At 36.5% G+C, this 26,606-nt stretch overlaps 1 protein-coding gene across 11 annotated transcripts in view; it reads right to left on the reverse strand.

The window, feature by feature from the left end:
- The window catches only part of MEIS2 (Meis homeobox 2), a 211,979-nt gene that overhangs the window by 60,192 nt on the left and 125,181 nt on the right, over window positions 1-26,606 (reverse strand). The gene's annotated exons all lie outside the window — the stretch shown is intronic.

Consider the following 26,606-nt stretch of genomic DNA (forward strand, 5'->3'; position numbering starts at 1 on the left):
GGTTTTGGTGTTTTCTAATTCTTTACTTCCTATAGAAATTTACCAACATTTATAATGAACAGTTCTTCCATTATCAAGCCACTTTCCTCTCTGATTCTAAAATCAAGGATTGTTATTTTAGACCCATACCTTTACTTTAAAAGACACCGTACTGGGTATACGTAATTATGAAATATGTCTATTAAATAGATCCCTGCTCTAAATTCACTGATTTTCTTAAACAAAAAAGTAAACTTTTATCTAGCATGTCAAAGTCGTTCATAAAGTAGAAAGCCTTTTGTAATAGACACTTCCCATCAACATTATTAGAGGGTGACATTAGGAACAACAAAGTATTCCATTCAGAATATTCTAATCATTCCAGTATTTGAAAGAGTGAATGTTTTTCAATCATCTAAGATTTTATTCTTCAGGTATTTCATCTTCTATAATAGCGTACATTATCCAAAACGTGCACAATTACTTATTAGCAAACCCAAAAGCCATTAGGCTAAACAAAATCCCCTGTATAGCAAAAGGGGTTAACTAGATTTGTATTAATATAGAAGCCAGGCTTTTAATATTCTGCAAATGTTAACAAAGAAAGATGATAATGTTGAGTTAATATGGGTTAAGCATAAAATGAAAATAAATTTTTCTGATTGCGAGGTGTTGACACTTTTTTGGCTAGGGCCTCCAGCCTGTTCCTGAAAGCTGTGTAATTACAGAAGGCTTTTCCCCTCCTTTCCCCCTCCTGCTTCGAGCCTACCCACATTAGTAATGACCCCTTCACTGCTTCAAAAACCACTAATGGTCTTCAGCATGGGCAAGAAAAATGAACAGGATAAATTGGAATCCACAGTCAGTAATTTGCATCCTATGAGGCTGCTTTGGCCACTCACACTCATTCCTGGCCATCAATCGTTGCCTGTCAGGTGCTGCACTCTGCCACCATGACAAATACTCCTCCTAACACTCTGATTCGTCCAAACAATGTAATTGTCCTCCATTCTCCTTTTGGTAATGGAGATAATGAATGACTGCACAAACAAGAAGGATTGCTCATCACTGATGCCAGTGTGGCTTCAAACTGGAAAAGGCTTGGAGTACAAATTTTAATGGACGGAAAACACTGGCTGGGGTGGGATGGGCGGTGGAAAAAAAATGTAAAAATCCTTTCTGTTATGGTATTTTCCTGCCAAATTCAGGCGAGTTGCACCCTTTGACTTTTTGCCCCTCCAAGATTTTTGGAGCCTAGGTTTATAGGTTATTTGCCCAACAGAAATATATTTTGCAAATAGCACAAATTAAAATGAAAATAAGGATGCATTACAAGACTATCTAGATCTGCATTGGTAATGTCTTCCAGTGTGCTGTTTCTTTATGCAGTGTTTTTGATCTTTTTTGTGTGTTTAGTCTTGCTCACTGTTCACTGTTGTGATGCATTTGTCCAAGGCAGTTCTGACAAAATGCGGTTTGTAGAGTCTGCCTCTCTCTCTCTGTATGTGTGTGTGTGTGTATGTGTGTGTGTGTGTGTGTGTACATATGTGTTTAAGCAAGAGAGAGAAGGTTTAGATGAAATAAAGATTTAGGATGTAAGCAGAAGAGTTGAAATGGTAGATTACTGGAGAGCCAATTCCTTCAAGTTTGATTGTAAATTTTGTAAATTCTGATTGAATAACAATAATTCTTTCCAGTGTGTTATTAGAAATTTAGTCAAATGACCACAGAATTACATACACAGTGCATTTTATCTTGGGAATCCCTGAGCTGTACTTTCACTATGAAAGCAGTTGCAAATTCCATCCACAATCATTAAAAAAATTGGTACCTTACCAAAATTCACCTTGCACAGATGGTTTTTTTTTTTAATTAATAGGGAAGACCATAATAACTTTAACTTATTTAAATAACGGTGGTTTTCGAACATTCGTGATTCCATGCCCCTTTTATACATGGGGTGGATTGCTTATCTCAAAGTGCTCTGGCAATCAGCCACTATATTTCTAAAATTAAAAAGGGGATTGAAAACAATCAGCTTTCAGAGGAACTGGAACCATGACAATGTGTTTTGGATTAATTTACAAATATATGTATACATTTAAGGCCAAACTGTGGAACTAGAGAATTTCTACTACATAGTCTATCATATGCATTCTTCTGCTTTATTAGAACAGACATCATATTGAAATAATAAACATGGGAAGCCTTCACTTCTTCTTTGATGTATATTACTAAATGTCTGACTGGCTCAAATTTAAAATAAACTTTGGTATGCTTGCACTCGAAAACTGGAAGTAGACCACAAGCAATAATTTGTTGTCAGTTTTCATATTCTTGGACTAAAGCTATAGTTTAGTCTGTTCACTTTGGGGGCCAACCCACTCTAGTCCAGTGGCCCAGAGGTGGCTCAACTTACTTATAAGAGCACACATCACTGTAACCTGATAGCAATGATTAGGATTCCCCTCATCAAGAAAGAGCCAGCATAGGTTAAACTTTTTCACATCTCGAAAGAATTCTAAAGCCACTGTTGAATAGAAGTCAATCACAACAGTCCTCTAACTTTGAATATCAACTGACAGCTGTTCAAAAAGCTAAGAAGACATGTATGGCTTATGACTTCATGTAGATAGAAAATGTAATTACCATTCTTCTAAGGACTCATTTGAAAGTAAGCTATCTTTATTCAAGATACTGACCTTAGGCCTTCTTCTTTTTTATTTTCCTTTTGGGGTTAACTAGGTTTGTCAAATACATGGAAATAGATCTACAATATCCTTGGAATACATCACTGGGACTTTTTATGGGTGAACCAAAAATAGTCAACTTCTTTTGTGATTAACCCCTCTGTGAAGATATCCAAACTGAAACTGATTTATCATAAACTTTATTCTGTGTTGAAAGAATTTATATTGATGTTTTGAAACTTTAAGTGATACCTCGAATCACCTCATAAATTAGATATGTACAATGAATGAAAAAGCTAGTATCTGGAAGGCTAAAAATTTGGAATTAACCTAAATGTCTATCAACTGGATGACAGTTGAATAAAATGTGAGGTTCTCATGAAAAGGTTGTCCCCATATATTATTGAGTAAAAAAAGCAAGTTGTAGAGCAATATGTATCATCTATTTCTGATGAATAAATAAATAACATACACACATATCTATGCTTGTAGTGCAAAAAAAATCTGGAAAAATATACACTGAATCATGTTGTGTAGGGCATCGAGTAGAAACTTTTTGTTTATATACTCCTATATTGTCTATGTGTGTACTGCTTTAAATAATTTTAAAAATATAATATCAATTTTAAAATTGTAATTAATTATATAACTATATAAATAATTATAAATTAACTATAAATTAACTATAATTTATATACTTCATATTTTTAAGAAGCTATAGTCATTTAACTTTTTTTTTTTTTTTTTTGAGACGGAGTCTTGCTCTGTCCCCCAGGCTGGAGTGCAGTGGCGCGATCTCTGCTCACTGCAAGCTCCGCCTCCCGGGTTCACGCCATTCTCCTGCCTCAGCCTCCTGAATAGCTGGGACTACAGGCGCCCGCCAACACGCCCGGCTAATTTTTTGTATTTTTAGTAGAGACGGGGTTTCACCGTGTTAGCCAGGATGGTCTCGATCTCCTGACCTCGTGATCCGCCCGCCTCGGCCTCCCAAAGTGCTGGGATTACAGGCTTGAGCCACCGCGCTCGGCCTAACTTTTTTATACAATGAGATATTCTCTTGCATTGTGGTAACTCTTTCATGGACTTTTTTAAAGCAAGACATCTCCAAGATCAGTTCTGCCTCTTAAGTTACCTTCCTACCCTGTAAGTCTGACTCACTTGCTGGTCTACAAAGCTGACCAGATGAGTGCTGACTGAACAATGCACAATTTGTCAAGTTACTTCTGTGACAGTGTAATACAATCATTTAGATAATGGTCAAGTAACTTGTTGGGTAGAATCTTAGTTTGAGGAAATGCCTGGAAACTGATCATTATGCGTGGAAACTGATCATTATGATGACCACTTCCTTTTCTTTGCTCCCCTCCAAGATATATATTTTATAGAGTTAATCCAGGTGACCTTCATTTTGATGATGGCACTCATTCATGAAACCCTCTAAGTAATGTCCCTAATGTGGATAATAAAAATGCACTGGGCAGGTATCATTTATTGATCTGGGACTATGCTTACTAAAATAGGGTACAGGCAGACATGCCAAGGACTTAAGCCCTGAATAAATAAATGCATCTTCCTGCAATGCCAAATTTATTCAATGGTCTTTAATTTAATACCTTTTTCTTTTTTAAATACCTTTTTATTCTGTAACAAGAATTCCTATGCTATGAATAGAATGTATATTGTCATGAATTTTGAAGGTAAAACAAGAAACAATTAAGATATTTTAAACCAATACCATCCTTGTAGTGGAAGACAATCACCTTTCCACTAAATTCCCATAGCAATTTACTTGGTATTCATAATTTTTAGCTTTTCATTGTCATGCTTTATTTACATCTCTGTTAAGTATAACTTCCTGAAGGTAAAGCCTTGGGATTTTTAACTTTTGTATTTCCCCCTCATTCTTTCTCAGTGCCTCTAAATATTTGTAGAAAGAATGAAAGAAATTAGACATAAGTTCTCATTCAAGCTTTGTTACTTTAAACAAGACTGTGCTTGGGACGCAGTCTCTGTTATGGTAAAATGAGAGAAGGTTAACAAAGATATACATGGGATATAAAACACCTATAGAGGTTGTAATAACAAGGTTTGTGATGCTTAATTTTGAATCTCTCTGACTCTCTTTCTCTGACAAACATATACACACCCCTCTCAAGTTGTCTAGCCACTACATCAGGATGTAGTAAAAATCCTTCACTATTCTACTGCCAAGCTAACTCCTGTTTCTAGCCGAAGCACTTCTGCATGAAACAGTATGTATCTCTTGATTTGTGTTTCTATATTCAAATTTCTTATTTTCTGGATGCCTCATCCTTGTCTCTAGCTCTTGAAATCAGAACCACAAAACATTAAGAGTCAAAAGATTTTGGGGCCGGGTGCGATGGCTCACGCCTGTAATCCCAGCACTTTGGGAGGCCGAGGCAGGCGGATCACGAGGTCAGGAGATGGAGACCATCCTGGCTAACACGGTGAAACCCCGTCTCTACTAAAAATACAAAAAAAAAAAAAAAAAAAAAAAAAAAATTAGCCGGGCGTGGTGGCGGGCGCCTGTAGTCCCAGCTACTCCGGAGGCTGAGGCAGGAGAATGGCGTGAAACTGGGAGGCGGAGCTTGCAGTGAGCCGAGATCGCGCCACTGCATTCCAGCCTGGGCGACAGAGCAAGACTCCGTCTCAAAAAAAAAAAAAACAAAAAGAGTCCAAAGATTTTTGGACAGAACTTGATCTGAGACCTAATTTATGTAAATAAGGAAACCGAGGCTCACAAAGCTTAAATAATCTACATCAGGTCATATAAATTGGCTTTGGTAAGAGCCACCTGCTCTCCTAACATTTAGTGGAGGACTTTTCCACTCTAACATTAATGTTTGTAATTGAAATACCACTTCCGCTTTCTTTTTGATAAGAGTGCCCTGATTTTAATTTAGGGATGTAGTCAGTGGTGGCTAAGTGACTCAAGTTTAGCCAGTCAACACAAATAATCATGCTGTTTGCATTAAAGATGGAACCCAAGTTAGGTTAATGGGAGTCAGTTATGAAACTGTTAAAGTGTTGTTTTTTCACTGGGGTTACTAAGTCAGTAAAATGTGTGCCTGGAGTTAGTAATGGCTATTATTGTCACTGAATGAAGAGAACTTGATTGAGAATGAAGCTCATGCAGACAAAAGCAGAGCCAACAGATACAGAAAACATATTCCTAACATCGTTTCTACACCTAAATTAAGCTTTACCTAAAAGTGACCGCCTTTTACCTTTCAGTCACTTCAGCCAATAAATTAGTTCTGAATAATAAACATAGCCCGATTTGGATTATGTGGACCTTTTTCAGTTTATTCCCTTTTCCCCTCCCGCTAGAAATGATTGTTAAAAAAAAAAAAAAATGGAGAAGCACGAGGAGGAAAAGGAGCAGGAAGAAGAAAAAGGAAAAGAATAAAAAAGAAATGATTCATTTTGCTTTAATTTCTATGGCAATACAGACTCTGGTCAAACAGCAAAAACTTTAGAATTGAAGATTTTTTAAAGTTTATCAGAGTAGTGATCCCAATAGATTTTTTAAATCATAAAATTTGAAAGATAGAGGCTTAAGCATGCAATGTATATCAAAGTGTGAAAATTTTGTATCTAAATTCAAAAAGCAAAGGATAAGGTGGAATTTTAACGATGTTTCTTAAAATGACCATAGAGAGTACATTTTAGCATGTTTTTTGTGTAAAGCTGAAACTCTAAAGTGAGATGAATATAAATTTGCTAATCAAAATACCTGAAAAACACATTTAGACTCAATAACCTTACAGCAACCAAAGGCTGCAATAATGCAAAATGATACAAAAACTATTGCAATCATCTGGCTAATTTAGGGTTATTTGAATTCAGTAAAATTCCCTTACCCGGCTGCTGAAGGAGAGTATATTTCAAATGGTGTGGGATCAAAACATTCTCCTCCATTTCCACGATTCTGGCATGTCCAAGCCCTACTAATCCATCATAGTTCATTCAAACAGTGGAAAACCCTCCCAAGCCAGAAGTAGTCACTCCCCACAAACTTCCACAGTGCTTTCTTTCCTCCTCTCTTGTGCTTTTATTCACTTCGTATTGTCTTTTATGTATACATGTGCACCTGTGTTACATCCCCCACTGGACTGCAAATCATTTGAGGGCAGAGTTCAAGAATTATTTAACCTCGAACTTTCTACAGCACTTAGCTCAGTGTTTCCTATAGGACAAGTGTTCAATACATACTTGTTACTGAATGCATTAGTTCTGAAAATGGTACTGTTTCCTGACAGAAAGGACTGGCTGTGCCACAGATAAGATGCATAAGTACTCAGATAAATATGGAGAGATTGAGACAATCATTTAACTGTTTTATGAACACAATATTCGGATATTTGGAGACATCTCTGAATTTTTTACTTTTCATCCAGATGTTTGGTGTTGTGGAAATGCAGGCTTCACATTCAAATTAGTAATTTTTTTAAATTTAATGCCAGATGTATATTTGGGAGGAGGGGAAAGTGACCATTTCAGGAAGATTCACTTCCATTTGAGTTTACATGGAAGTAAATAGATTGAATTATAATAATAGCATCCTATAGAATTCAGAAAAGGTTTGAGAGATGTTAATAATTGTCAGATCCTAAGAAATTAAAATGTTTGGTGGATACTGAGAGTCACAGTGAGAAGGCCTCATTAAAAAGAGCAAAGAGAAAAGCATACTCTCTTCTGTAGATAAGCTAAAGGAATACTGAATGAGCCTGACAGATTATCATCCAAAGATTTTAAGAACAGTTATTAAATTTATTATTAAGATGTAGATAAAATAGAAAAGTGGAGAAGGAATGTTTTAAGACACCAAAGTTAATGACTAAAAGGAAAAAAGGTGAGTATCTTAGGATAAGGAGAAACAAAAACATTTGCAAGGAGAAATGTTACATATACATATTCTAACAGAATCAAGTGAGTTTATATGAATGGGAGTGATGGAATTAAGTGATGGTCTGATACCACCAACACTCATTTTACCTCTAAACTTCCAAAAAGGCAACAAAAATATTGCAGATAAGATTCAGAATTTCAAGCATAACAAATATAATTATTTTCCTATTGACTGAGACTTTAAAGCTGAGTACAATCTTATTTTGACTATAACAGAAATATATTCCCAAGGCTAGAGAGAGATAATTTTTATTTAACATTTGTTAGGATGCTCCCATGAGCTGCTTGGCCATGCATGTGATGCTGCCTACATGGCTAATGGGTAATCTTACTAAATGAGCCAAAAGCCACAAATAAGGCCTTGATTCATTTAACAATCATTTCACATTTCCACACTATGACCAAATTAATATTTTATGGGGCCACTCAATTCTACGGCCAGACCACTTTTCCAAAAAATTGAATTTTGTACTTATTTATTTTATGGATCATTTGTTGAAATAGATTTCAAAACAGGTTTAGGCTATTTAGATTTTTCAGTGAACTGCAAAAGAAAAACTCAGATTCAGAGTTTTAGACCTAGAGAGGATATTAGAGGTCATTTAACTCAAACTTCTTATTTTATGCCTACAAAACTGAGGCTGACGGAGGCAAAATGGCTTGGCCAAACCTCGCTGGCTTTCCTGTCTTTTAAGATGTCCCCGATTTCTCCAGTGAAAAGAAATTTCACACACATGATCTCAGAGAACACTCTTATGGAACATCTTATTTCTACCAAGCAATTATAGATGCCAATATCCAGATTTTTTTCCTGCAAGTTACGTAACACCCATATCCTACGTCTTTCTTTGCCATCCTATCTTTCCCCATTTGCCACACTCACTGCATTACAAATGCTTGCCTGTTTGCCTCTCTTCCCTATTAGACCATATGTGACTTGAGAGTAGAGACTGGCTGTCCGTACTTTACTTCTAGAAGCTAGTTCACTGCCTGGCATTTAAGAGGTACCCAATAAATACGTGCTGAACTAATCAGGTTTGAAAAGGTGACAAGTGAATTCTTTGCATCCCCAAAATACTATTTTAAAATTACAGAAAGGGAAGTTAGTGGAGGTAAAAGCCAGATAGCAAATGAGAAGGAAGATTTAGGAACACAAAGAGGCAGAAAATACCAACTCTTTATCCACATCAAACTTGAAATAGTGAAAATCAGCTCTTACTTAAAACAAGAATAAAACTTTATACATGTAGAGAACTGGGAAGAAATGGCAAATCCAGATGGTGACAATGAGACACTATGGAAAAGAAATAAATGCATTGGACTTTACATTAACATTTAATTTATTCATTTTAAATAGGCTAAGGGATTGCTTTAAAACAAGAGTCTGAAGTATGTAGCAGAGAGTTATATAATGTCTAGACAACTGAGATACTTGTATTTAATCTTATGACAACAATCCTACTTAACAGGTCCAGACACAGTGCCTTATGAGACTGAGTTAGAAGGAAATGAGGATTAGTGATTAGTCCATTACAACATTTCTTTAGTAACATGACTAAAAAGTCTAGGTGAAAAAAATCTGGGGCAAATATTAAGGAATTATTAAGCAACATTAAAAGCTATAATAAATAATTTCAGTATGTCCCATTCAATTTTACTTGCACAGATTATGCAATGAATAATTTTGTCTGATTTACCATAAGAATGCACTGAAGGTCTAGTTGGACAAGAGATAGCTAACATGGATTTAAAGAGGAAGAGGTTGTTTAAAGAAGCTGAGGGTTATCTTTTTTTTCAAAAAGGTTATTATCTCTAGAGTAAGCAATGGAAATGTTGTGGATAGTATCTTCTTTGCTCATCTCAGAGTATGGGATAACAGAATGGGGTTAATGATAAGCTTAAAAAGTTATAAAAACAAGAAGGAAGTAGCTGTAAACTAATGACTTCTTGTGATAGACAGGAGTGGTTAAAAGGAGAACCTTCACAGTGACTGACCATTTCTTGCACCATATTATGGAGAAAGGCTCAATCAGGAGGGCTAGGAAACACAACCCCTTAATAAGAGTTAGTTCTTTCATTTTTAAAGTTCACTAAGACAGAAACTCTAAGGTATAAAACAACAGCATTAGGAACTTGGCTGAAAGGTTCAGAACTACTTTCTTTTTCTAACATATACAGAGAGCTTCTTTCTGCATATAAATGAGTGTTTCAGACAACTAGACACTTAGACGAACACCCTAAGAAAGGCAGGCTCAAAACATCTGACATTTTTTCTGTTTAATTATAGTCTCATATTCTTAAAATGTTTCGGAATTTATCTGACTTTTAAAAATACATGAGAAGCATCATTACCAGTCTACCACAAAATATGACAAAGTAAAACAAGGTATCACCCAAGTGTTTACCTTAGTTTAGTTCTGCATTGTACTAGTAAATAAAGCAATCAACTATAATAACCAACCATAATAAGAAAGCTCTTACCCAGGCCATCAAAGAGGTCAGTTAGCAGTATTTGTTTTGGAACGCCCCACAGTTTTATCTTATCAATTTGTTTTTCCTTCCCTTTTTTTAGAACAGCCTCTGCAGTGAAAGTTAAACTAAATCAAGATGGAGACAGAGCAAGGTACTGCCACAACATAATCTATCTTTGTGCCCCATTACTATTTTACCTAAACTCTAGAATGCATGGATACATTAAATATAAAGTATTTCTGAGCATATAAAAGAAAATCACTTTGTGAGTTTCTAATTTGTATATAGACAAAATCAACTGATTAGTAAATAGAGCACCTTCAAAATGTCTTTTCATTATACCTATGAACATACATTTTTCTGGTAATTATAAGATCATAAACCATCTAATCTACACCATAACCAACCCCCCCCAAAATAAATATACATATCTTCATGATCTGGATATCTACTGACTAAACATTCACTCGTTCAAGACAAAAGTGATTAAATACTAAAATATCAAACCATTTGATAGTATTTAACCTTTTGCCACCACAATGGAATACAATGCTGAGTAAATACAAATAAATTGGAAATTTAAGGACTAAAAGAAAGTACAGACATTAAAAGTATTCTTGGCAAAAAATAAGGCTATATGCTGATATATGTTTATAGTTTACTTAAATATTAATATGTGGCTTTTTTTTCCTAGTTTGGACAAAAAAAATCAGAAAATATTCAGAAAAGGCTTTTCTTAGCTTGGGTAAACAAGTTGACCTCAGCAGAAAATAGTCTAATCATCTCTCTACTATATTTGCTTCTATTCATCAACTGGACAAAAGAAAGAGAAATAATGGCGGACATATTTAAAATATAAATATGTGAAGGTATACACCAGCCATATTTTTTAAATCCATTTAAGCAGTAAGATTTGATAGAAAGCAATAGCTATTTCTTATTCCTCCTGATTTGTATATTAGAAATTAGTAGTATATCTTTATATCCTTAGAAATAAATAATTCTGTATTTGCATAAAAACATTTCTTACAAGCGTTTAGGAAGCCCTGAAAATGGCGGTCTCCACAAAAACAGAACCTTAAAAGGACAAATTTTTAATGTAGCTAAATTCAACTGGTATGAACCACTATGGCCAGCAAATGCTTTGATTAGCTGAGCATTCATTCTGACAGCTGGTGCCTGTTAAATAGTTTGAATTGTTGGTTGCTGTTAAACAATTATGTTTTTCTGAATGATGGTCAAAACTCTTTAGCATTTCTGATACCTGGTATGTTGTGGCTTTGGCAGAAGAACTTAAGTTTGACCCATATCCAGCATAATGTGAAGGGCATTCATATATCAGAATAAGGTGAGTTAACCAGTTACCCATAGAGTAGGATGCTTTTTCATCTGAAACAAGGTAACTTTGGGGGATTGCTTCCAGGACTCCCTCAGACACCAAAATCTGAGGATGTTCAAGTCCCTAATATAAAATGGTGTAGTATTTGCATATAACCTATGCACATCCTCCTGTATACTTTAAATGATCTCTAGATTACTTATAATTCCTAATAGAATGTAAATGCTATGTAAATAGTTATACTACATTTTTTATTTGCATTATTTTTTACTGTTGCAGTGTTATTTTTATTGTCTTTTTTTTTCATGAGTATTTTCAATATGCAATTGGTTGAGTCCCCGGATGTGGAACCCACAGACGTAAAGGTCCGACTGTAGCCTGAAGAACAGTTTGAAGGTATCTTGGCTACTCATGTGTTACCGATTGAATCATATACATCATTAAAATATTTAATTTAAATACCTTTATTTGAGTAATTGGAAATATAACCTCATGCAACAGAAGCTGAGTGGGTTTCATTCTCCAAGTTAGCAAAACACTTAAGGATTGCCACATGGCAAGAAATAAGCCAGAAATGGCCTTTAGACTCTAAGCAGAAAATCATTAAGCAAATCTAAGATACTATCTGTATGTATGTACCATGAAAATATTGATTATCTAAATGAAGACATTTACTGACAGGAGGTAAGAGAGGATAGTTTTTAGCAAGAGATTAATAGGAGGAACCAAAATTATCTCAAAGAGATCAGAAGTGTGGATAGAAATCACCATTCAACTCAGGACTCTGGCTCCCCATATAAGAGTGATACTTGGCCAGGTGCTGTGGCTCATGCCTGTAATCCCAGCACTTTGGGAGGCTGAGGTGGGCGGATCACCTGAGGCCAGGAGTTCGAGACCAGCCTGGCCAACATAGTGAAACCCCAACTCTACTAAAAATACAAAAAAAAATTTAACTGGGCATGGTGGCGGGCACCTGTAATCCTAGCTACCAGGGAGGCTGAGGCAGGAGAATCGCTTGAGTCCGGGAGGCAGAGCTTGCAGTGAGCCGCGATTGCGCCACTGCACGCCAGCCTGGGTGACAGTGCAAGACTCCGTCTCAAAAAAAAAAAAAAAAAAAAGAGTGAAACTTGGATTTGACCTGGATACTGAGGAAACTATACTGACAAACTCTCCACCATTTAGCACCAAGTCTGACCTGGCAGAAACTAAAGGAAAGACTTTGTCAGTTCAGGTATTTGTATGTGTAAAATTTTCATACAGTGTAGAGCACAAACAGGAAATTAAGGAAGAAATGCATAAACCACTATTTTATAAAGTCTTCATCTTCTTTCCAACCTAACTAGCCAATTTTGAAATGGCCTGGGAACATACTACTGCAAGGAATGAATAAACCTATCTTCATTTTATTGCCGTGGTATTTGTACAATTCCACAAACATTGATGGATAGCTGCCTCATCCCAGGCAAGATCTTTAACAAGTCAGGTGACTGGAGCAATGTAGAAACAGTGATTGAAATTAGCATTTTGGCATTTGTCTGGTTATGCTTTCTTTTAAGTCGCTCCCATAAGTTCCTGAACACATTGTCCATTTTCATTTTAAGTGAATGGAATGCTAAAGATGTTATAGAAGAACCTAGAACCACACTCTCTGGAGACATTACATTCTTTTGGACATTTAGGACTATTAGCCCTAAGTTATTGTAAGCATAAAACCTGTCAGCAAGGGAACCTCAACATAGACTGTGCTTTACTGAAGTAAATGCAAATTGAAATATCATAAGTTGAATCATGAAGGGAGTTTGCTGTTCGCTAAAGTGAGTCCTTTTGTAAGATAAATAAATTTCTTGCCAAACAATTAATGCTCCCCAAAGGACTAATGTTTTTCTGATTTCTTTATGAACAAATCTAGATGTTTACAAAAAAATGCCAAATGAAACATTCTGGTGGATTTACTAATAAGCACTTGGATTTTCTCTTCTGTGTTCCATTCACTGCTGTATGTCCAGCTTCTTAGGAAAAAGTCTAGGGAGCAGTATAGCTCAGTAAGTATTTTGTAAGGGAATGAATATTTTTTCAGTGCTTGACCTGAGTCTGAAACAGGGAATGTCTCATTTAGAGTGCACAAGGAAAGCAAGGGAAATATTAGTCTTTACCTTCTCAAATTAGTAGTTAGATCCACCTAGTTGGGAGGAGACTAATGACAAGGGGAGGGAAAAATTCTGCATGTTACAGATTTAAAAGCATACTCTCTATCAATTTATTTACATAAATGAAAATCTGGATTTTTTTCATGACAAATTATATATTTCTATTAGCCCATATTGATTCAGAAAGAAGGGGAAAAACCTGTAGAAAGCCCCATAGAACTTGTCATAATAGTCTGGGCAGAAGTATATGACTGTCATTCCCAGGCAGTAACATTTTCCATAATTTAATACCCTAGTGGATAAACATTTGAATTTAAAGTGTAGATACATTTTGGAAACACTCAACCAACTCAGGAAACACATGTGCTATGGTGTCATCAGGTCACACTTCAGGTGGAGCTCTGGGAAATTTTTTGGAAAATACTGGCAGAAATAGGTTGGAAGGAGAGAGAGAGAACACATAAATCCATTAGCAATTGCATTTATAGCTCTTTCCATCTGTCATTTTCAAAGCATTTTTCTAATATTAGCTGCTGAAGTTCTAAGTGCACATGGCTCATATCCATTGTCTCATCTCACTTGATAAAGGTAAAGAACCGAACTCAGGAAGCATTTGTGACTTATTACTTGTTTGTGATCCAGGCAGAATTAAATGCAAGAACTTAAGCTTTGAGTTCTCAATTTCTTTCCCTATGTTGAAAATCCATGAGGCTAACTACTTCCTAGGAATAATTATTTCTCTTTTAACAAAATCTTCATTCCTATTCTTCATATAGATTAGAGAGAAACTTTGGATATGAAAACATTGGTGATGTTACCCATTCTAGGATAATCTATTACACTGAAGATTATACCAACTCAAGGCAAGCAAGGCCAACTTACAGATAAAATAATTATGTGATATTGGCAAGATGTGATTAATTATATGAGGTCTACAGTTGCCATCAAAACAATGCAAGATGATGAATTTCTAAGGTATTTTAGTTTTGTGTAAGATTTAGTAATTTAACTAAACTCATACCTCTCTGTCCCTCCAGAATGTAAGTGATATTATATCTGCTCATGGACAACACAAGTGGCCTATAACATTTAGCAAAATTGCCTAAAGAAATTAAAAGCCAGTAATTGTAGGATGAATATGGAAGTCCTGAATAGTTCCACCATTAGGTCAGTTAATTTAAACTTTAAAATATTTATATGTCTCCCACCAGAACATAAGCTTCTTGAAGAAACTTGAAAGACATAATTAGGAAAATTTCATGGAGTAAACTTTTCCCTAACCCAGGCTATAGTTGCACAAGAGAGTTGGGGATCTAGAAACTTCTGTGGCTAATGTCTGCAACACACTGTGATAATGACCAGGAGACTAACTAGTCATTCAAGTGAGAAAAAGCTTTGACAAGTCCAAGAAAAAAGAGCTCACTGTCATTCATTCTGGGAAATTAAAACAAAAACAAAAACTTATAAAGAAATTCAGGCCATATCTCACGAGGGGAAGAAGAAACTAAAAAAGATTAAGAGACAAAGTGAGCTTATACACATTAGAATAATATATGCTCAAATCTCTGGAGAAACTCTATTATATCACAATTAATGCAGAAACTGCAATCAAGCCAAGCTAATTTCAATAGATTCCAAGTTTTGAACAGTTCCTAGGCTATCCAAGTGGGAATTTGGCCAGGATGCTGGGGTTAATAATTCATTTTGAGGAGGGCTAATTCTTTGGGAAGCAGCCCACTCTGCAGGAGGAAACATTTGGCCCACATGAGCAAATTTGCTCTTTACGATCACCATCTATTAGCTCCACAAGACACCATTTTTCGGGGGAGAAGGGGGAAGTAAGTTCACTTTCTCATACATATAGAAATATTTATCATGTTTTCAATAAATACATATTAATGTCAGAGAAATGGCTCAAGCATACACATTCTCAAGGAATAATTTTACAGTAACTTTTAATTACCATGATCTTAGTATAGCTTCACCAGAAGAGTATTATGGCTAAAAGCAGGGCCTCTGGAATCAGACGGTCCTGGCTTTTAATCTTGGCTTTGCAGATTACTTACTGTAAAACCTTGAAGGAGCTACTGAATCACCCCAGGACTTGAGTTCTTCATTTATAAAATAGGAAAAATAATGGTACCTACCTCATAGAGTTCTTATGAGGTTTAAATAAGTCACGTATTAATTGACCAAATAGATATCGAGTGCCAGGCACTGTTACAGGACAGAAAAATCCCTGACCTCATGGAACTTACATTCTGGCAAGGAGTGAAGGCACTAAATGAAAAATATAGCATCTATCTGGGGGTAACAAACTTTATGAAGACAAACGAGGCACTATACGGAGATAGAAAATAACTGGGGATGCTGCTCTTTTATGTAGGGTAGCCAGGGAGAGCATTTTGAGAGGGTGACATTTGATCATAGACAAGTGTAGTCAGAGCCAGCTAGGAGGCAGGATGGCAAGGAGCCCAGAGCCCTATTGCAGAGTGAGAGGGGCTCAGTGGAAGGATGGGGGCTGGAGAAGTAGCTGGTGCCAGACCATCCTGGGCCTGTGGGTCATGTTAAAGGATGTAAGTACTAACATGCTGTCTGGCACATAGTAATTAAGCACATAATAAATAGTAGCTATTTATTTATTCATACTGGGTAAATACAGTCATAAATCAGAATCATTCCTTGTTTCCATTGCTCTGTCACGTAATGGGAGTTTTCTACATCAATCCTGTCACCCTCACATAGCGATATCCCAACACATTTTAAATGCTCATGATATCACTAGTGTTGGTAAATATAAATATTTTGTGATGTGTGGTTATTCAACATCTTATTTTCCTGTTGGTGGGTCTTAAAAGTGATGTTTTTAAAAGGTATGTTGATTGAATAAGGTGAGATAGGATGCAAAAAGAATCTTCAACTGGGACACGTGTAGAGGGAAGATGGATTAGGACAATGTCCTTTGTGTTTTCCCCAAGAACACCAGAATGTAGGTATTTTCCTTATACTAAGCTGATTTGGAAGAAAGTCTTTAACTGATCTTCATGTCTCTAAATTGACTACAAATTGGCCCCAGCAGTCACCACCTAGCAAGTACACAAGACATCAAATGGATCATTCATACCCTTCCCAAAACCTGTATGGCTCCATATCACCAATAAAACAGATTATTGGCCTGCATTCTAACACCTTTCACAATATCCCAAACTATCTTTCCAAATTTATATCCCACTACTCTGCAACACAAATATAAAATCCTAACCAAACCACACTGTCTTCTCTTTCCATTTTATTCCTCTATTATTGCCACCAAAACACTTTCCATCTTGCAGATACTCAAAAGCTCACCATTCTTTCTCTCCTCCCCTTTTTCTATACACAGGGAACACAGTGTTTCCCAGTCCCTCTACACCTCTCCTCCCCATGAATTGGGCAGGACCATGCAACTGATCACTAGACAAAGAACTGTGATTAAGGGTATGTGTGCTATTTTGGGGGCTGAAGAATTCACTTGCTGCTATGAACTCCCCCAGCCCTCTCTATTGCTGCTGCAATCATAGAGGTACTTGTTAAGAGTGAGGTGTCACAAAGTGGAAGAAACTTTACACACTGAGCTTGTGTAAGGAGGACAGCCAGCCTCAGAGAGTAGCCTGAACTCACCACTGATTTTGTGTGCCCAAGAAACAACTCTTTTGTGTTAAGCCACTGAGGTTTTTGGTGCTATTTGTCGAAGCAGCGTAACAAATCCTATTCTGATTGATACACAGTTCTTCAAGATCAAGCTTCCTTGATCACTACTTTGAAGTGATTTTTTCTTTCTCTGTACTTCTAAAAAAATCATACAGAGAAAATTTTTTTTAGATGCTGGTTAGAAATTTCTTTGTAGGAAGAATCAGCTCTATTGAAAAGGATCTCTGATAAGCCTGGGGGTTGAAAAATAGGGGTTGAAATAAATCCCCCAGGCCTGTGTTTCTAATGGCAGGCAAGTTTCTTGTCAAAGCAGGAAGCTACTCAGCCTGAATTGCTGAGAAGCTGTGTTGAGAGCTGCCTAGGAGAAGAGGTGGAGAGGCGATTAAAGTTAAGAGGCGAGGCCTGGGAAGAGATTGCATAAAGGGAGTTTTTCAAGTGATACGCATGCTATGTGATGTGACACTTCCCCTTGACACTAAAAGTCTTCAGTAAAACTAGAGAATTCACAAAATCCTTGATATGACTGGATTTCTTAAGGAAGCTGATGAAGCGGCTGAATTTTGCATCAAGTCTATGTTGGTTTAAAAGGGATTCACTTGTGCAGTCAAAGGAATCAGCTGATATCTGGGTCACACTTCATTTATATTATTCATGTAGGAGAGATATACATTATAGTACTTGCATTATAGAAACCGGGGGGTAAAGAGTAAAGTTCTCAATAAAATGGACCATATTTCATGCAACTCTTTATTTTGCATGTGCCTAGCTCAGAACTGTATAGTTGAGGATCTCATAAAAATGTATCTATTTAATAGATGATTGCTGCAGATCAAAACCAGTCCTCCTCACTTCTCTTTCTCATCTTAAAATGTAAACCGGCCATCATTTAGTTCTAGCTTATTTGGATTTTTTGTTAAAGACATTTGAAGAACATTCTATGACATTTCAGTCATTTTTACTTGTTAAGTGGTAGCAAGTATTTTAAGCCTTCATCAGCCACAACCTTCCTAATGGGACGTTGTTGTATTTCTTCTCTTAGTCTGCACTCTTAACTGCATTTGATTATCAGAATTTTCTCAGGATGAAGAAAAAGAGCTCCCATAAAGGGTGAGAATTGAGAGGAAATGTAGATAAAAATGAATTTCACTATCTCACTTCCAGTTTATCTACTCTGTCATCAACATTAAAGTCCTGTTTTTGTCTCTTCAGAAAACCACATGACATTTGAGAATCTTCTCCTCTACTGCACAAATTTCAAAACCATCTGGAACACCTTCCTTCCTTCCTTCTCTCCACCTCCCTATTCGTCCATCCTTTTCTTCAAACACGAAAGTGTTTTTTCCTTATTTGGCTCACTCTTCCTGTGTTTCTGAGCTCTTACATTCTATCTTAATTCTTTAGTTATTTAAAGGTATTGTTTATATGAAAACAAACTTATACATACATAGGAAAATTTGAAATAAATAATATTTACAGATAAATCCTCTGTAGTGTATATGAAAATTAAGAATCAACTTTTCTGACTTCTAATTTCAAATATTAATGAAAAGTAAAAGGGCAAAGATCAAACCAGTATATGTACACAGGAGGAAGCACTAATACAATACATATAAATCTATTTTTAAATTAGTATGTTTACATTCTCAGTCAAGAAGACTCATGTCTGCTCCTTGTTAGTAAATTAAACTCACAATTATAATCTTTGAAGATCTTCCCATAATGAAAAACAATGTAAATTTCAGCTCCTCATAACTTAAGACTTGAGAACAATGTCTTTTTGGCTTTTTTTTTTCTTTTTGCCAAAAAGGTACAGATATAAGAAAACTATACAGGGCCCTTGTCTTCAAATATTTAATACTTCATTTACTTATTATAGCTGGAGAATTCTGGATTATTGACACTGACTCTGTAAATAACCTAGCTATATAGACAGTCACGTTTACAAAGATTGAATGCCTGGTTAAAATCGTCAAATATAATATAGTTTTGTTTAAAAGTGCAAACATTTGGTCAGGCACGGTGGCTCACGCCTGTAATCCCAGCATTTTGGGAGGCCGAGGCGGGCAGATTATGAGGTCAGGAGATCCAGACCATCCTGGCTAACACGGTGAAACACCGTCTCTACTAAAAACACACAAAAAAATTAGCAGGGCGTGGTGGTGGGCACCTGTAGTCCCAGATACTTGGGAGGCTGAGGCAGGAGAATGGTGTGAGCCCAGGAGGCGGAGCTTGCAGTGAGCCAAGATCGCGCCACTGCACTCCAGCCTGGGTGACAGAGCGAGACTCCGTCTCAAAAAAAAAAAAAAAAGTGCAAACATTTGTGTGTGTGTGTCTCATGCACACGCACACACACTGCAGGAAATTAAAGAGTGCCCACATTTGAAAAAATCTCCCTACAGGAAATCAGAGAGTGCCCACGATTTGAAAGAAAATCTGGATTTCAACATTTTCCTTTGCTGTACAAATTAGTGGAAGTGTCCACATTGCTGTCTCCAACATAGCACAAGGAAAGTGATTCCCCTCCCAGACAAGAGGTTTCTGACACTTGTCTTTATTGCCCCATCATAAATTCATAAAGGGATGTCCGCTGTAACCAGTTGGCAAGTTCACTGCATAAACATCAACACCAATTTAATGACTGTGTACACATCATAAACTAGAGAATCTTTATACAAAGAAATCAGATAAATCAAACATGAGCTGAGGCTAAGGAGAAAGCAATTAAAGCTTTAGGTTAAGGTGGCTGTGGGAGGGCACTGTGTCATGTTAGAGCAGAGAACAGAAAATGTGTTAATACAACTGCAGTATGTATAATTAAATTAATTAGTAATATAAAATGTGTTTAAAGCAACATCTTATCAACAGATTAATAGATAAGAAACATTCAGAAGTTTTAATTTTCCCATTGTATGTGTTCAAAGAATAGGAAAAAAAGCCCTCTGAAATTTCCTAAGGGGTTGATAAAAATAAAATCACGGTGGTGGTGGGGTTGGGGGTTGGGGGATGTAAAGTCGATTTACTTGCCTCTGGCTAGTAACAGGAAAAAGGAATAATCAGAACATAAAAACCTGTTTGGCCATATTTCATCTCCTATAGCATGTTGAAATGTTTTGGCGCCAACTCATCTCATTCTAATACCTCAAAGGCTAGTATAAAACACCTTTAAGGCACATTGTTTACTGAGCAATTATTTAGAGTCAATTTCTAAGAAATGCTTAAGCATCACCTGGTAATACAAATTTTAAACTTATATTTAAAACACCCAAGGAGGTTTTTACTGAACAAAAATTAGATTGCCTATATGCTAAAGCTCCTCATCAGCTGAAAGCTGGAAGCTAAATTTGGCCGTAAGAAACTGGCTTGGAACTTCAGAAGTTCTGGGGCCAAATTCAGCCCTGTATTACTTGTATGCCTTGTTACATAAAAAAAAAAAAAAAAAAAAAAAAAAATAGGGCTGTTCCAGTGATAGCAAGCATTCCATTTATTCATCTCAAAAGCAATAAGATCCTAGAATGGAGCCTTCATAACACAAAATGCTTTTAAGTTTTCCCTGAGGGGAACACAATATACACAATTTATGTAAAAAGAAGAAAAATGAAAGCTAAGTATTTCAGTTAAGGGTCAGAAATCAATATTTCCTTAACAGCCTAAGCAACATGCATTACTCTTAATACAAATACTTCAGAGACTTTACATTCTTCATAAAGGGGGATTTTCACATAATTGGGGTTGAAAGTGGCAGAATATGCTCTCCCAACTTAGTTTCTATTGCTGCAAAATGGAAAAGAATATATTTGGACAGCATTTCACTGATCCCTGTCATCCTCGGTTAAAACTTCTTACCTAAATGTCCAAGTGTGGAGCAACAGGTAACTAAATTTTAATACATCTCAATGGAATATGATAAAGACATTGCAATATCAATAAGAGAACAATATAGAAACAGAAACTATAAATGTAAAACTAACTTATTGAAGAAATGAGACTATGGCATTTTTCAGGTGGCAAAGTGTTTTCATGATGTTCTGTTATGCTGTCAATAAAAAGTTTTTAAAAAGAAAAACTTCTGTTTGAGTAGCACAAAAGTAAATTATGATAAAATGTAGTAGGAAGAGAATGAACCTTAAGAGGTAAAGTGTAACCAAAAGGACTGAGTTTAAAAAAACAAACACCCTGACTAGTTGGTGAGCATTAACATTAGTCCTCCTTCTGTTCTCCAAAATGGAGCCAGAGTGATCACCGCAAAGGACCCATGTGATTTTGTCACTCTACTGCTTGGCATGCTTCAGTGGCTTTCCATTATTTTCAGACTGAAGACGAAAATGTTTATCATGGCCTTCAAGGTACCCAGTGATCTGGGTACCAGATGATCTGCCTCCAGAGTCATACTGCACCTTTATCAATATTGTTTTCTCTCCTTCATCTACATTGCCCTTTCATTTTCATACCTTGACCATGCTTCCTCCTGCCACAGGACCTTTGCACATGCTGTTCCTGGCTTTTTCCCTTGTACCCCATCTCACAGCCCCCAAAGCCCACATCTTCCTGCTTCAGATCTCAAGTTAATCAATGCCGACCTTTCCAATCAAGTCAGTTCCATCTTACTGCAATCTCTCAAAGGTCTCTAGGCTATTTTCCTGGGGCATTTACCCCAGGTGTCCTTTTACCAGGCTGTAAGCACCACAAGGGCAGCAGCAACATTATTCTTTTTAACCATCACTGTATCTCCAGTTTCTGGCACTGGAGGTGGTTCATACAGAAAGTACTTGATAAATATTTGTAGAATGAATGAGTGACTGAATGAGTGTCAAGGTAGAATTAAAGTTCTTAAAAAAGCCCACAGAAACAACCTCAAGTCACTTCTAAGCCGGTTGAAATTAAATAGTAACTCAGAGGCTGTGTCAAAACAGGCATTACTCAATGGATAGGTTTGAATTATTCAATTACGGTTGGTGAGGCCCAGCTGAAAAAATGGGAAAGGATCATCAAACAGTACTTGTACTATCCACAAGATCCTTAATACATGCCACAGGAGCAATGTGCTAGATCTTTAGCTTGTGCATGGCTGTCTTCATTAGCCACACTGACTCAGAAGTTAAACTTCTTTAAAAACACCCAACACCACTTGAAAGGACATTATCTATTTACTAAGTTTTTAAATAAAGAAGCATATTATTTTTCTCCACATGTGGAATAAGTGACCAAATAGTGGTCACCCTTAAAGAGCTGTGCTTTTGTGATAGTAACTTTTTTTTTTTTTTGGGATGGAGTCCCACTCTGTTACCCAGGCTGGAGTGCAGTGGCACAATCTTAGCTCACTGCAACCTCTGCCTCCCAGGTTCAAGTGCTTCTCCTGCCTCAGCCTTCAGAGTAGCTGGGATTACGGGCACCCACCACCATGCCCAGCTAATTTTTGTATTTTTAGTAGAGATGGGGTTTCACCATGTTGGCCAGGCTGGTCTGGAACTCCTGACCTCAAGTGATCCGCCCACCTTGGCCTCCCAAAGTGCTGGGATTACAGGTGTGAGCCACCGCACCCGGCCAATAGAAACTATTTTTAAAAATTCGTTTATGTGTCTCATGCCTTTTAAAAGAAGTTTTTTTTTTTCCTGTTTTTTCCTTCTTTCAATAGTGTATTCCGATATGATTCAAAGGAACCCCAGGGACCAACACTTCTGCTGGTTTCCAAATGATCTTAATTTTACTATAGTTTAAGGTTCAAGTGTATAACAAATTCTTTTTTTCTAAAGCAGAATTTAGAGGAATCAGTTGTGACAATTCATAGAGATACATTTTTTTTTCCGTGCATGAAAAGCAGTAAAGCCCCTGACTCCTGATTTTGAAACCAATTTCCCATATCAAAAGTCTACAAATCTGTTGAAACTACCTCTATTGCTTAGGACTAAGAAACAGTTTATTTGTATGGGCTGACTGAACAACTATCTTTTAAATCTCTTAAGTATGTACTAGAATTAGTCTGTGTTTGCGTAGACATCTTTTACCTGTTGATATACACCAACACAGCTGTGGAAGAAAGACTGAGCTTTAGTTTCCACTTGGCCGTCGGAAACTAAAGTCACTTAATCTCGCTAAGCCTCAGTTTGCTCATCTATAAAATAGGACAATAATACCTGCTTTACAGGTATTTGGGAGGATTAAGTAAGAAAATGATAGAATCATGCTTGATAAGCTGTAGAGCATTTACAAATAGAAAACATAACCAAGATTCCACTTAGCTTGAGGATTCAGACACAGAGTTTTGCAGAGTGGCCAAGTCACAAAAGGACTCTTCAAAGGCTTCTGCTCTCTGGTGTGACACTGGCACAGCACCTGTTGCCCCGGTAGCAAGACCTTTGTTTCAAAATGTTTCACTAGGAAACAGTTAAAAGCTGTTCTTTGGTTAAGCGCACTGACTCTTATTTGGATACTGCTGCCTCTTTAAAGCTTAGATCTGCATTCTTCAAATGGAGAAAAGGAGAGTAGGCATAAAACTGTAGAATAAAGAGCCTGGAACTTAGTAGGTGTTATAAAACATTTGTTTAAAAAAGAAAACATGAGTGAATAAACCCAAAGCATTCATCTATTTTAAATTATCCCAATTGCCATGGTAAAATACAATCTGTAATTGGAAGAATCAGGTTTGGTGCTTTGCACATAATAAGCATTGAAAAAATAAAGAGGATGACTGGAGTAATGACGTTCAAATAAGAAAAAATATTAACACTAAAAAACCATAACTGTACTTTTAATTTAAAAAAACCCTAAAAACTAATGACATCGTTTTCATCTTATTTTAAAAAAAAAAAAGCACCAGTATTCCACTTGAAATGTTTGTGAGATATACAAATCCACTGATTTCCAAAATTAACCTTATGATATTTAAAGATGATATATGCCTTGTTGTCTATGGATACCTGTCAGAACTTGTACATAATGTATTTCTAAACACTTAATTCAGCAATATTTCACATCAGTTTCCCCCTCGATTTTTCTAGCTATCATGCCCTGAGAGCAGTTCCTATCTTTGACTTTGAAAACTCTGAATAAAAATCAGTCACATTTCCATTTCCTAGAAATTCGAAGAGTGTCACCAAACTTTTAGGTACAGATAAATTCTTGTCTGGTTATCCTGTATTGTGAAATGCAAGCTCCTCATTATTTCAGAAAATTCTTTATCAGTGCTGATATTGAATCTACAATTTTGTGTTTTAAAATATCAAACATCACAGTGAAATTTAAAAAATGAATTTCAGAATTCTCAGTGTTCATATTTCAAGCTCCTACGTATTTCGTTTATTTTTTCTTTCCATCAAGCCACAGAAGTTGACCCCAGTAAGACCATTAAGTCCACCAATTTCATTTGTAATATTTTTGTTCACACTCCAAAAATCAAATTGTTCATATTCCAAAAATTAAATCATTTGATGTTTATCAATATTTCAATGATTTTCCATATTCTCCCAAATTATTTAAGAGCTATGACATAGCACGTTAACATTTACACATGAAAAACAGAAGCAAAAAAGCAATTTTCCTAATAGAAGGCATTTAATCACATTGAAATAAGATCTTACCTTATAGGGCTGCCCCTCAGTCCACCTTATACTTTCTGGATGTTTAAGTCTGTGGCTTTGACTTACATGGGTTAACGTCCTCTGTAAGCTAAATCCAGTATCAGATGGACATGGCATGAGGAACCAGCCAGCATGAGGAACCAGGTCCTACTGTTAAATCTGCGTGCCATGTTCAGTCGAGAACAAAACAGTCTTTCCCTAGTCTCTGGTTTCTCTGGCGTTTTGGGGTGAGAAAATAACTGAGTTTAGGATAGACACACCCATCAGAATTGTTCTTGAAACCCTTTGCTTTTCAATCAGTGCAAAATGCTTTTTAAATATTCCTGCTAACACGTGCCCAAGAGAGAAGAGTGGGTCTCATATTTTCCCAAAGATCAAAATATCAAGAGATGGGAAATCCCTCCATAGAAAACCTTATTATCAAGGGGAAGGCAAGCACCTGGGGAATTAATAGCTGACATACCTCATTTTAAACACCTACCATATGTTCATGGAAAATATAGCCACGTTACGTATCACTTTCTGTTTTCCTTTCACTGGTTTATGTTTTGCCTTGAATAAAAAGTGCATGAAAACATAGTCTTACGTTACCAGGTATGCATCTCCTCCATGGAATAGCTCAATAACATTTTTAGTGTTTTATTTATGCAAGCAAAAACGCTCCTCAAATCAGTGCAGCTTGAACTGCTTGAAGAATGCTTTTTGAATTCCAGAATACTGAAGTTTTTTCTAACATCACTCAGGTACAGATACTTCCCAAAAGGCCTGTGATTGCCTTTTCTCCTTTTTGTTTTTTAAATCCCATATCTGTGTTTCAGTTTTCTTTAAATTTATTCATAGTAGAATCATGAAACTTCTTAGGGCCAGGCGGTGGGTTTATAAAAAATAAGGGTTTTTTTTTTTTTTTTTTTCAGAGTTCCATGAATTTACTGAATGTCTACCATGTGCTCAGTGCTCCACACATACACCTGCATCAAATTTTCCCTTCTTGACAACAGTCTGAGAAGGTAAGTGATGTGCTTAGGTCACAAAGCTAGTGAGTGGTGGAGCTGGGAATCTAACGACGTTTTGGTTTTTGTTTTTACTTCCAAGTGTTTGTTGTTTTGGCTGGCACACAATAGACGATGTTCATGCGCACAGCCACTCCCAGGGTGAGTCCAAGGGGAGATGACATTAAGGAAGCAAATGTGCAGGCAGGAGGAATAATTTCAAGAGATCTATTGTACAGCATGGTGACTACAGTCAAAAACAATGTATCGTATACTTGAAAATTGCTGACAGCAAATTTTAAGAATTATCAGCACACTAAAAATAAAGTATGGGAGGGAATGCATATATTAATCAGTGTGTTTAGCCCTTCCACAATATATATGTATTTCAAAACATGATGTACACTGTAAATTTATACAATTTTTATTTGTCAATTACAAAATAAACAATTTTTTTAAGTTTCTACTAAGACTTTATAAGTAAGGGAAATTAAAAGGAAAAGACAAGTAATTATAAAGAGTTTTATTTTTTTTTTGAGACAGAGTCTTGCTCTGTCTCCCAGGCTAGAGTGCAGTGGCACCATCTCGGCTCCCTGCAACCTCCGCCTCTCAGGTTCAAGCAACTGTCCTGCCTCATCCTCCCGAGTAGCTGGGATTACAGGCAGCCACCACCATGCCCAGCTAATTTTTTGTATTTTTAGTAGAGACGGGGTTTCACCATGTTGCCCAGGCTGGTCTCGAACTCCTGACCTTGTGATTCACCTGCCTTGGCCTCCCAAAGTGCTGGGATTACA

The sequence above is a fragment of the Symphalangus syndactylus genome, chromosome 5, assembly GCF_028878055.3.
Source record: "Symphalangus syndactylus isolate Jambi chromosome 5, NHGRI_mSymSyn1-v2.1_pri, whole genome shotgun sequence".
Lineage (NCBI taxonomy): Eukaryota > Metazoa > Chordata > Mammalia > Primates > Hylobatidae > Symphalangus > Symphalangus syndactylus.